Source organism: Aptenodytes forsteri, unplaced genomic scaffold, assembly GCF_000699145.1.
Source record: "Aptenodytes forsteri isolate BGI_AS27 unplaced genomic scaffold, ASM69914v1 Scaffold217, whole genome shotgun sequence".
NCBI classification, from domain to species: Eukaryota; Metazoa; Chordata; class Aves; order Sphenisciformes; family Spheniscidae; genus Aptenodytes; species Aptenodytes forsteri.
Genome location: NW_008796222.1, coordinates 3,739,939 through 3,753,854, shown reverse-complemented (window position 1 = coordinate 3,753,854; position 13,916 = coordinate 3,739,939). Strand labels below are relative to the sequence as shown.

General features: G+C 38.8%; 1 protein-coding gene across 1 annotated transcript in view; it reads right to left on the bottom strand.

Annotated features, from left to right (window-relative positions):
• Positions 1-13,916, bottom strand: part of CEP85L (centrosomal protein 85 like) — a 205,330-nt gene that overhangs the window by 40,406 nt on the left and 151,008 nt on the right. The gene's annotated exons all lie outside the window — the stretch shown is intronic.

Here is a 13,916-nt window from a genome sequence, read left to right as displayed (position 1 = left end):
CAGCAGGAACACAAACGGTTCCTTTTGTTCGACTGACAGTGCAGGAAACAAACATGAGTGTCCCCACAGGTTGTGCCTCAGGGACACGGCACTTGCCCTACCACTTCACTGGGCGAGGAGAGAAAGAAGAGGTGGATGTGGCAGCAGCAAGCCCAAATGCACTATTATCACAGAGACATCTGTTGCTCTTTGCTCCTCTGTGATAGCAAAACTGGGTAAGGAAAGAAGGATTTACCCACCCCTTCCTCCCCACCCAGAATTCTTCCTAACATCAGGCCGAGTGTTTCAGTTCACAACAGTTCCCTTAATTCAGACAACCCCGGAGGATCATCCATCTTCTTGCCAGCAAAACACGACAGGGCTAGTGGCTCTCATGCAGGAAAAGCAAGAGAAGGCTGCAACCATGGAATGAGGCCCTAATTTTAAATCACTTTAAAAGCAAGGCAAGGAATCATTTCTATAGAAAAAGGCTGTGCCTCGCTGAAACGCACTAGAAAGAACAGCCACAAAGAAGCATTATAACAGATTTCCAGATGGGTAAAAACAAGGCTATAGACTGGTTCAAGAAATCCTGACTTGTGGTGCCTGTATTTCACCACCACCTACTTACTGCTCCACTCTGCTCCATCTTTCCCATTTAGGGAAGACAGTGTTTCTGCTCAGCAGGATATAATTACTACAATTCTTGGCAGCAACACCTAGGCTGCATCACATTTTGCTATACTTTCACAAATCTCCAGCAGTCATGGGGGAGAGAACATCTAATCATGCCCTTGCACCCTTATTCCAGCTGTGGAACACATGGTGTTCTTTGGGGAATTTTTAATGAGGAAGATGATGTAATTAAAATCAAAATTGAAACATCATCAAATTGTGAGGTACTGAGAAATACAGATGTATCAGAGAGGTTAGCATTGCCAACAGCAAGTGGTGAAGTCCAGCATGGGGGGGGGAATCAATAAGGCTTGGAGAAAATTCTCAAACACATTCTTTATACAGACATGCAACCTGCAAGGTAATTAATATAAGAGGGTCCACAACTAACAGGGAGAATAAACTTGACAGAAGTTCACAGTTTAACCTACCTGAAAATCAGCTTAATGCATGGCTGGATTGCCTATATATATGATATGTCAGGTCACAGAGAGAGGGGGTGAGGGAAGGAGTAAGACAGCGACTTTAAATAGCTCTGGCATAAACCCAGCTGGAAGAACATGTTTGGTTCTGGGCATCATATTACCAGAAAGTCACTGAAATAGTAGAACATGTTCAAAGAAGAGCAACTCTAATGATTAAAAAGCTTAGAAAGAGTGATTTATGAGTAAAGAGCTAAATACCACGAAGGCTGAAGAGACATGACATCAGCCAGCAAATACTTTGTTTCCTAGGCTGAGAGTCCATGCAAACCAAGGCTGATGGACTGAAAATTTGAGATATGGAGTAGCGGACGGAGAGGGGGGGGGGGGGGGGAACCCAACCAAACAAAAACCCCCCAAACCCAAACAAACTAAAAAGAAGGAGAAAAGTAGCAAAAGCATCTCACAAACAATTGAAAGAAGATTCAGATTTCAAGATTTTAGGATCTACACTGAATAAAGTTTAGGAACTAAAAGGGCAAGTCAGTCCTTACTTGATGACACATCAGGACTTCTTCTCAGTGTTTGAGTTAAATTATGCTGGGACCAAGTACGTGTGACTAAGGACAGAACTGACTACACTATGCCGAGAGGAAAATCACAGTTAGGCTCCAACCTCACAGACCGAAAAACAAGATCAAAACTCATTTAAGAAAGGGCTCACCTTAAAAATACATAGCCACAGTTGAACTACATGGATGCTACACAAAGGATTTCTACAGAATAAGCAGCCAGCATGACAGACGCACTAATTTTTATCCCAGTTTGCAGTAGTCTAAATTAGCGTTGGTAATTTGAAGTTTCAAAATTGGCTAAACAATGCAACCAAAAAAAGGACAATTCCCCCACCACCACCACTTTCATGTGGGTTTTTTGCCATTATAGAATCAGAACCATTCAGTTTGGTGTTGCAATATCATACAGGGCTTTACAAAGCAAGCACATGAAGTCCTTTGCTAAAGCACTAACCCACTCCTTCTCCTCTTTGCAGCAAGTGTTTAAAATTGCAATCATGAGTTGTTCTGCTCTGTAAGGGGGGGCCAATGTGCCTCTCTTCAGTCAGATGGAACCACATTATTGCATCTGTTGTATGGCTTTTTAAAGCTTTTCCAATAAAAAATTAAAATGCTAATGCTGACTATTTACAGACAACACTACTATCATCGTATCTTTTAGAAAGTGGAAAGCTTTCAAAAAGGAAAAGAATAAACAGTAACAGCATTAAAATGCCTCCTAAAAGCAGCACTCCCTCTAGCCATTAAACCTTTTTCAAGAATGTTTGTCGAAGCCTCCTTCACAAATGAAATCCCCATTGCACACAAGGCATTACACACTTTATTAGAGACCTCACAGACTTGACCCACATAAGCCAGGGAGGAATTTGACTGTCCTACAAGTTACTGTTATTTATACATTTACTTCTTCCCCAGCATTGTTTATACTGCAGCTGAGGCTTCTGAACTTCATCAAGGTCAGGTTTGATAACCACAGCAAGAGAGGAAAACATGATCCCTTACCACAATAGCTTACAAATGAATTAAGAGCAAAGCATAGCAAGTACATGGTTGCTGGGATACTAAGAGAGATGGGAGAAAACAAATGCTAAGGTCAGGTATGCTATTCACTATGGAGGAAAAAAAAAAATAAAAAAAAAAGCAGAGTTTTGCTACTGATGGCATAGTTACAGGGTTTTGATAGCAACTGAACGGTCACTTAAACGTGGCATAAATTTACACTGCTATCAAAGGGAGGGGGGCCTGTTCTCCTGCCCCTTCTCACCACTTCAAACATTCATACCTTTCAGCTCCCTTCTGACAGCCCTAGTCCTACACTCTCCCTCCATCCCATACACATGAAGGTTATTTGTATCTAGGTCAGGCTCCTATCAGATTCATTTACAAGGCCATGTGAAATCTAGCGCTGGCACACACTTAAGTGGAAAAGCAGTGTATGATACAACACGTTTTGCAGTGGCACAGCTTTGTGCTGGATTAGTATGAACACACAACCACAAGTTGAGTTATCTCAACTCCAGACAGTGCCAAACCCTCCAGAAGTATCAGTTTGTGGACTGAATATTTGCTAAGCTTCTGGAAAAAATACTACTATGCAGTTGTTGTGACACTGTCAAGTTACTGGCCAAGACCTGGTGTTTAGATAGGCAATCAGTTCGAGAAAATGAACTTACACATGAAGGTGGCATAAGAGAATAAAAACAAATGCCTCCTGCACTTTCTTATCTTTCAAAATAGTCCTGTGCTGGTTATCTGAATTATGAGAGCACACACAGGACCAGCAGCACAGTCGTAGCCTACAGTCAGAGACTGTATGTGTGACAGATCTGTATGTGCTCAGAACCTGCATCCAGCAGGGGTTACTGAATAAAACAGGAATATAACACGGGATTAGTAAGGGAAGTAAACCAGAATGCTGGCCACCACTAAACCGGCAAGGTTTCGTTCCCTCTAGCATCCTTGATGGTATTGTGCAAAAGTCTCAAAACAACAAACTAAGAAGTGTCTGAAAAGACTTTGCAAGATCCCTACATGGGGGATACAGATACAACAAGATGCATGTTGTTACTGTACGAGGCAAGGACAGTCTCATTACAAGAGGCTGCAGCCACTCAGCAGTCCTCCGTGACTTTCTCATCTCTGCCACCTTAAGTTATTACACTCTTAAAGGGTGAAGCCATCACTCCCAGAGCTGCAGGCTAGATTATATACCCTCTTCTGCTTATCTTCCTATGAACAATTACACTCTCTTGCTTTTATGTGTCGTTATAAACATTCCTTTATACTCCACGCAACACCAATATTATTTTTGTCAGAAATCCTTTCCATTTATATTCTGGCAAATGTTATGAATCAAAACACTTCTAGGTGCCACTTAATATGACGTTAAAAGCAACAGTGCCTGGAATTTTCCACTGATAACAATTGGGTCTTTCCTAAGTATAGAAGCACTTGTTTTATTAAGTGTTCATTTTATCTTCCCATTATATTTAAATTCAAATGTTCTTTACTAACAAAAAAAAAAATCTGGAGATGAAAGGGAGCTTCCACAAGGATTTTTTTTTTTTTTATTTTTTTTTTTTTTTTTTTTAAGCTTTAATTGAAAGCCTCATTGTTAAATTGATTTTTTTTTTGTTTCCTATTCTGGCCTGGAAAGCAGCATGACCAAAAAAATGACTACAGTTATTCAAAGCCCACAAAAAGACTGTTGTTTTAAGTGCTGTACAAACGCAGGACGTTATTCACTACAAAATTTTATGAACTGTACAAGACAGAAATACATTCGGAAAAAAGGAATAGTTGGGAAGACAAGGTAAGGTGCAAATCAATCATGAATGAAAGCATCAGGCATCCTTAACCAAGTTCTGATCGTTTATAAAAAGCTTTATGTTAAATGTACATTGCTAGTATCTACAAATACCAGTTTAGTAAGGGCCACTGTTGATTGCTCGTTCATTACTTATTACTCCTGCTCATAGCCAAAAGAGACTGTGTGCAAAAGGTGACCTAGAAAGCAAGCAAAAAGGCATCTGTTTTGCCAGCCTGCATGAACTCTGCAAGGATGAGCAGAGCTGGCCATCAGCCTTGCACAGAAACTGACAGGAGCCCTTCTGTAACAAGAGGATAATGAAAAGAGAGTGCAACTTGGGTGAATATTAGAAGGGAAAAAAGAAAAATAATACTTCTTGCTGTGCTACTGCACAATTACACAATTTCTGTAATTGGAAAAGAAAAGTTAAAAGTACCTAATAAGCACAGAGCATCAGATTCTCTTAACAAAACATGCAAACGTATTGAAAGAGAGGTAAGTCACTCTGAATTCAATGTGAAGCAGAAGTATACATTTGGGGAAAACCAATGCTCTGCAAATTCTTCATCAAGGGTCCCGATTTTTCAAATGGAAGATCTTTAGATTCTGCAAAGGGTGTTGGCCCCTGAACCAGAAAACTGAGCCTCTCTTCTTCTGCATTCTGTTTGTTTTAGCTTTTCATGACTTTAAAAGAAACATGAGCCATGACTGTAATATTCACCAGATTTAACTGGTTAAAAACGAAAAAAAAACCCTCCCACAAAAATAAAGCAGAAATGTTCAAAATATTTATATGACAACAAACCCAAGTATTCATACAAACTCACAAAAGCACACTTTATTTAAAAATGACAATCCAGAACTGGTCTTTATGGGCACCTGCAGAAAGAATGAAGTCTAGCCAAATTACTTGAACCTGTGCATTTCAATTTTGCAGATATAACTTCTGTACATGTTATAACTGATAGCACATGGGGAAGGAATGATTAGGTAATATACTGTTTTCCACTCCCTTTTAGACTGATAAACCAAAATCATAAGCAGAAACAAAGAACCCCCCCAACACCCCTCCCACCTTTGTTCTTCTCCAGCTCTCATTACCATGAACGCAGATTAAAAAAAAAAGACAAGGAAAAAAGACAAGGATATTCTATAAACAGCAGCCAGTAGGGGATTTAGTAAAGACACCTTACTGGGGATTGGAAGACAAAAACAAGTTCTCTACAAAAACAGCCTCATGCAGAGTTAATAAGGTCTATGGATGTCAGAGCTCTGCACAACATGAGTACAGTACTCATTTACATTTGTTGGTGACTACCTTGAAAAACTTCAGCAGATGGAAAAATTAGATGCATACTAATGTTTTCTGCCCCGACTGCAGGAATTCTCCCTTGGAGGAACTCGCTGTGTTTCACCCGGCAAAACAAGCAGGACAGCACATGCACTTACTGTGAAAAGATTTCCATTGCTTTGGGCAGGGATTCTACCACCATCCCTGTACAGCATCACATATCATCATGTAAACAACAATTATTCAGTCACTTGCCCCAGAATTTTGGAATTTTTTATTTTTTTTTTTTAAAAACTCAAATGGAGACACCATATACCTGCGTGACTTTCTACATCTCAGAGGGAGTTATAGAGGCTTTGCGCCTGTGACAAATCAGGTCCTGGAATCTCAAGAAGTCAGACATTTGAAAATCCTGGCCTGAAACTTTTGCGTCACTGACAAACAGAAGAAATGCAGCCAGTTTAACACTGGACTGTCTATGAAACTGGGAACCACATAAGTATGGAAGGTAGTCACATAATTTGTGTGTGGAATAAGCGACATATTTAAACTGTTTGGCTTCAGTCCAGATTATGAACCTTTCCCACTTGAGTTTATGAGGGGTACTTGAAACGCACTTGTCTCTAACAAAAGTAGCAGTATGATGTAAGGGTGCATTTGAACATCCGTGTCAGTGTGTGAAAGTGTTTTCCTCCCTTAGGAGATAAACTGGGGGGGAGCCCTAGCACCTTCTTAATATAAGCAGAAAGAGTAGAAAAAATTTCACACTAAAAAAAAATATATCACTTCCATCACCAGCAACTAGTACTTGTCACTTGTAGGTCTCAAAGTATCTTAAAAAGAAACTAGCCTTATAATTCTCATTCTGCAGGAAGAAAACTGAGACAAGAGCAAAGACAATTTGTCCAAGGCTCTCCAAAGAGCAACAAAACACAGCAGATTCTCTAGTGTGGAAACCATTTTGTAAGCTAAACACTGGTTTTAACAGATACAAATGAGACTATCCCTGCCTAAAGAAGTTTTTGATTGAATTAAAAAGAAAACCAAGGTCTTCTCCATCCAGAACATCCTTGGAGCCAAAATGGAAATGAAGCTGCATCTTCTGTTCGAGAAGATCTGAATCTATTTTTCATCATGCTGGCAAACGTCATACACACAGGCAGGTCTCCTGATGCTCCACCTGGGGACTCCCTTTAGTGTCCAATACTGAGAGAATGAGAGGGAAAAATGATTCCCAGTGTAGTGATGAGTCACTTTGCTAGAAGTGGGGCATCTGCAGCAAACCCCAAATTCCTAGTATACTGTCTAATAGTGCATGAGTAATACCAAACATTTGGAAAGAACTAAAAGCTGGTTCAATAACAGCTAGTTCAAAGCTGTATGTACATCTCTTTACCTAGTTTCTCTGATTGAAGCTCAAAATAGCTTTCTTATAGTCTTTGAAAAAAAAATCAAAAGAAACATGCGCAAATCTGGTAACGTGGGTAAGATTCAAAATCATCATTTTCCAAATTCCAGTCCACTGCAACTTCCATTAAGCTATATTCTATCCACTAGTCAAATTCAAAAGGCTTACTAATTCTCAATTCCCCTTTTTGCACTGTCATTATTAAGGTATATTTTAGAGGAATGGAAATCTGCAAAATCCTCCATAGGTGGAAAGAAGCACCAGGAGGCTCAGGTGGTCTGTAGGGAACTTAGGAGATCCTCCATACTTTTGCCTTTGTAGTCCTACACGCTGAAAAAGTCATACTGAATATTCAAGCAGATGTGGTTTTCAGCTATATAACCCTATAAGCATATTCGAAGACCATTCTTCCACTGAAATGTTCCCTTTTTTCCTTTCCCTTCCCCTCATCAAGTATGCTCATACTCTGTTCACAGCAGTAGCTAATATATGAAACTAATAAAGTAAAATGGTATATCCGTAATCTGTATACTACTTAATCTACACAGGAGTTATTGCAGTCTGAAGAGTTTCAAATTTAATGTAAATGCTGCAGTTTATTTCAAGAAAAAAAAAACCAACTATAAATATACATTTAGTCTCCTCTTAAAAGTAGTACTAGAGTAATCCAATATAACATGAATTAGGCAACTCTATTTTAACACGGAAGAAGGAGGCTCATCTAGAAGGTGGCAAAGTTCATGTTTCAGAATGAACTGCCTTTGTTTTCATTTTCTAATTCACAGAGGTGTCAATACTGTTTTTATACCAAATACTCATATAACCAACTGATACAAAGGAGTGTATTTCAAAACCACAGGACCAATTCATTTTCAATAGAGGCCACAAAAAGAGGAAAGCAAATAGTTTCTTCTGTAAGAAGAAAGTCATAAAAGGAGGAGGAAAAGCTCTCCTTCACATCATCTCAGTGGCCAAGCAGCTACAGCCAAAAGGACCTGTGAGACTATACATGACAAAGTTTCCACACTCCAGTGACAACAGAACTTCTAAGAGGAAGCAGCTGTCTGTAACAAAATACATAGAAAACATTTGCAAGACCAGGAAATCTGTTCTTGCTACTCAGAGATGGTCTGAACCAGAGGAGTAGAGCAACGTTTTTATTTTGGCACATTCTACAGCAGAATAAAGAAAAATACGGAGTTTTGTACCTTAAATTCTCAAGTAATAGAGTTTGGGATCTTAATTTTCTGGGGTGCTAGGATCGAAACAATATTTTATTTTTAAAACAAAGGATTCCTTTCTTGCATATGTAATTGTGAAACAGCACTTCATTTCTGAAGAGGGAAAAGACATTCTGCTATTTAAATAAACTTCAGTGATTTCTGATGAAGTAAAAAAAAAAAAATACCTTAGTGTTTTAGCTATGAATTGCATGTAACAAAGAAAGGAAGAGATAGATACCTGACATTCACTATGGGAACCGTGCAAGTCTTACTTATAGCCACTCCAAAAAAAAAAAAAAAAAAAAAAAAAAAAGGCAGGGCAATGGGCAGAAGAAACAAGTGAAGAAAAGAAAGATGTCATCCTGTAACACCAACCAAGAGAAAGGTAAGTGTTTCTGGTTCACATTTCCCAAAGTAGGACCAACTAAAAATTAGCCTGAAAACCCTTTAAATGTCTGATCTACGCCATCTCCATGTTGATCTGAATGAAGATCCCAGTGAGGCAAGATGTTGAGGCCACTGGTCTACAAGCTCCCCCTCCACACTACGTGAGGGTGGTCACTGCAATACTCTGCACAAGAGAATCCTTCAGCTTCTAAATGCTGCTAATGTGTTCATCATTTGGGCAATGTTTATGCATTTCTGTTAGGACAAAAAAAAAAAAAAAAAAAAAAAAAAAAAAGGCAGGGCAATGGGCAGAAGAAACAAGTGAAGAAAAGAAAGATGTCATCCTGTAACACCAACCAAGAGAAAGGTAAGTGTTTCTGGTTCACATTTCCCAAAGTAGGACCAACTAAAAATTAGCCTGAAAACCCTTTAAATGTCTGATCTACGCCATCTCCATGTTGATCTGAATGAAGATCCCAGTGAGGCAAGATGTTGAGGCCACTGGTCTACAAGCTCCCCCTCCACACTACGTGAGGGTGGTCACTGCAATACTCTGCACAAGAGAATCCTTCAGCTTCTAAATGCTGCTAATGTGTTCATCATTTGGGCAATGTTTATGCATTTCTGTTAGGACAACCTTCAGCTGAAGATAGGCAGCAGCTAAATCTAAACCCCAATCGTTTCTCCTCCATTCTGCAGTTACTGTTTAAGTGGAGATAATCCAGCACCACCACTTGGCAACTGGAACATGGTCTTCCAACTTTATCTCTCCTTCATATGCCTTTGTCCCGCCGTTCATCCATCACTCATAACATGTCAAGTAACACAACTAATCTCTGTGCTTCCTAGAACAGTTTATCTCAAAGACACTCAACACAGTTTCTTAGGTATAAGGATCTCAGCACACCACCTAAAGCACATTGTTCAGCTTAACCAATTGAGGACACCAGTAAACACCAAAATAAAGCTCTCCCAGGCATTTCATAGAAATAAAAAACCTTCCACTGTAATGAAGATCACCAAACTTCCTATTCTATATCATGTTGCTATTTTGAAGACACTTTGCACCATTGCAATTAACTGCTACTATTCAATTATTTGACCTTCATTAATCTAGTAAAAGAAGTACACTTCACTGATATGAAAGCAGCCAGGTATTTCAAAGAGCACGGCTTTTTGTGCTGTCAATATTTTGTTGCAAAATACAAAAGCTACATGGGTCAAGTCTGTGCTAACTATGTTGCCTCCAAGTGAAATAAGTGCTGCCTATGGGAAGAGGAAGGCCACAGTGGATTTTCAGAACAAGAGCCAGGCAAAATTTCTTGTTCCCCTACTTCTCTCCTAACATTGAGTCAAAGCACCAAAGACCGTAAACAGGCATTATACACTTCTGAGCCCTGTGGTCTATTTTAATGGTTAAAAGTTCATGCCAGTAACAGCAACTGAAATGAAAACATTCAAGCTGACCTTTCTGAAAATGTCTTCGGTTAGTAACAAATCAGATGACTAGTCCTGCCAGAGCCTCCAACATTCCCAAAACGAGAAATATTTCAGCCCAAGTTGTATAGTTTTCTATTAATTTATTTTGTACAGTTTTTTTAATCACTTTGCAATGGTACGCTTCACAAGTTGCAGCTTCAAAAAGTAAGTTCACCTTGTTTCTAATGAAGAACAGAATGTGCAGATCAAACTAATCTAATGACTGTCCAATGCTTAGGAAAAGTAAACACTTCTTGTCCTAGAGGAGAATAACACGACGCAAAGCCTAGATCTCTCAGCAGAGCTGTTTCCTATAATGCTAACAGAGACTGTAAGTCTCACTGTAGAAGCAGGAAAACCTGCAGCCTCAGAAAGGCAACTTCGTCCACATACATCCAAAAGCCATTGAGATTCCAGACGTGAGAGAGAATCACTGAAGTCAGATAAGCATTAAAGGAGGCATCAGGTAAAACATACAAACATATGGGTCATAAATTATCAAATTCAAGCAAGAAGGCATAAAAAAACGTTACTATCTCCAAATTGGTTAGGCTATCTCCTTACCTGGTGTCAATCTGGAATGCTGTTCACACCAGCTGAAAACACTGCTTTTCCTGTATTTTTACAAGGAAGAAGAAAACTCCCATCTCCCTTTAGGTTGCATTAGACATGCAGTACAAATGTAACTGAAGTATACATTAGCTGGGTCCCTTCCCTTAGCAGAAATCAGCAGAAAGTGTCTCATAAGCCACATTTGCTGATACTTGGATGGCTACAAGCAACCACACATGCTGCAGGAAGCATCTCAGAATCAGGCCAAAAAAATACTGGTTACAAAAAGGAAAGATCTCATTCCAGTGTTCAGCTTCAATACCAAAATCTGCTATTCTGTTCCTCCTACACACACAAACCAGTGCACATCTGTGGCAGCATCCGCTTCTCTCTTCTCTTCATTTTTAGTTACTTTTAAACCAAACACATGCCAACACAAGAACCTTAGCAGCGTGATATTGTAAAGGTACACTTGCAGTATGAGAGAAAACTGGAGCAGCACCATGAAATAATGCACTAACCTGACTACTCAGACTTACTGCTGAATTTCTTTACTTGTGTATTATAAATAATTGGGCTTGGGTTATGGTTCATTTCTATGCAGTCATGGATTATCAACGGACCAGATACTGACATCTCAAACTCTTTACACAGGTTATACAGGTGGCCAGTGTTTACAGCTGGAATTTTAAAGCTAGAACACGAAAGGCAAAAATAGTCCAGGAAATTATTGCCAGTATGAATAGAAGCCTTATTATTATTGTTTAAATAAAGGAGCTGGTATGCTGAAGTATAACACGTCTCTTTTTGGACATTATCCCAAACATCAACCGGATCTCTAAATAAATTTATGAGAAGAAACATGCTCTGGTGGCAGATTTCTAATCCCACTGGAGAAAACCCAGATCATCTCCATTTAAGGTCAAGCAAGCAACAGCTGCACATTTTTGTTCCCCAGAACAAAATAAAGCAGACCAGAACCTCCAACACAGATTCCTTTTTTAAAGCTTTTCCTTTCTGATATCCACATGTCTGGACCCTTTCACCCAGGGGTGGATCAAACAGTACAATGATGTGCTCATATATACTGTCTGTACCTGCCAGACTGACATGTCCTGTGAGCAGCACTTTGGCATCTCCCTCGGAACCCCACCAAAATCCCCATCAGTTACACGAGGGAGTGATACTAAACTGAACTAGAAAAATGTTCTCAAGAGAGGGTACCCAAACAAGCTTGTTGTCAGAGAAACAACATCAATACAAGATCTACAACAACCATGTGGTCTGAATTTGTGCATGTTATTGTTATTTAATGAATGTATTTTCAATCTTAAAATTTCTTATCTATGTTAGACATTTACAGAAGGCATGCATTATATTTCTGATGAGATACTAATATTTTTATTAATGCCTTACCTTGAACATTTAAGTATCATTCTTTAAATCTTAAAATTTCTTATCTATGTTAGACATTTACAGAAGGCATGCATTATATTTCTGATGAGATACTAATATTTTATTAATGCCTTACCTTGAACATTTAAGTATCATTCTTTAAAAAGACGACTAAGCTATGACTGTGTCAGCAGCTCACAAACAAAATCAGCATTCTTTTAAGACACCTCATTTCTAAAAAGCTCCAAAATGATGATTAGGTCCAATTCACTAACAAAAAAAGCTAAGAATTTGGGATAGAGTAACTAAATAACATGATCATTTTACAGTGACTCGGTAAAAGGGAGGAACTGGCACCGCAGCTACTGCAGTGCTGGGTGTTGGACTTGAATAACAAAGTACAGCGGTGAATTTCATTAGTAGAAGTTTCATATTACGTCTTACAAAAAGCAAACAATGCAATGATAACTACTTTTGCTGGATGACAGAACGCAATAAAAACATGAAACTCCCCTCATAAAAAGGCTGAACAGTTTGCTTGACTGCGATAGATTTATAATGTTAGTAATGACATTATAAGTAAATTACGAAATCCTTTGTACTGGTAAAGAACTATCACTCCTCACTGTGGAGATATTCAATTAACTTTCAACCAAAATATGTAACCCTAAATTTCCTGGGTTTGATATTAAAAGGATAACACAAAGCAGGCAGATTTATTATATTAAAACTGAGTTTCTAACTTCAACTATGTTATAACCAATTTTGCAGAAGAGCTAAACCTTATTTACAAAAATAAAAATGGAGCTCAATTTGAAACAAGGTGGTACATCACCTCCAAGCTCTTCGTATCTCTGGTTTGCAGCATGTATCACAGCAGGGCTTACAGGGAATGAAAAAAACTAAACAAAAAGCCCCATCATGTCTGGTTTCCTGCTCAAAGCCAAGAATTAATCTATGCTAAACAATTATTGTCAAAACTGGATGTGTAAGTGTTCGGAGTTAGGCTGAGCTGTATTTTTGCGTGCAATTTCCAAATCAGGAAAAGGCATGTGCTGTCAGTTGCATCCACATATGAAGTCTGATGCTGGATGCTCACACACTCAACAGTTCAACCCTTTCACATCTAGTAAATCCTCCACTTCCCATATGCACAAAACCTACTCCATATATGCACTGTGGTCTCATTTGTCATTTCCCAACACAGGATAATATACATTAGATAACCTGCAAAGTAGCATCCAGCTGCTACTCCTATCCAAACAAACAGAACATTCTCAAAAATCACTTGGACAGTTTCCAGCCACAAAAAGAGGGAGGGGGAGAAAAAGGGTGTGTGTGTGTGGGGGGGTGTGTTTTAAAGGAAAGGTAAATACTTCAAATTACATAGGAATGATAAATTTCAGAGATGAACTTATATATGCCGGATTTTATGTAGAGAAAAAAAAATCCTCTAGCCCACAAATTAACTTGAAAGTTTGGAAGAGTCTTGAAATACAGGGAAATTACTTCACTTCAAGCATTGTCAGAAGAAAGATGATGTGTGAAAACACACATCATACAGTGTAAACTGAATACCAACTGTGTAACAGAATTATCAAAACTACATATACTGAAAGTGTAGTTTAAGAAACCTCTTGTACAAAAGAAAATCATTCCAAGTCAAAAGCCCATATGAAATGTGATCACCCACACTAGAGATTTAGGGTTTTTATAATGAA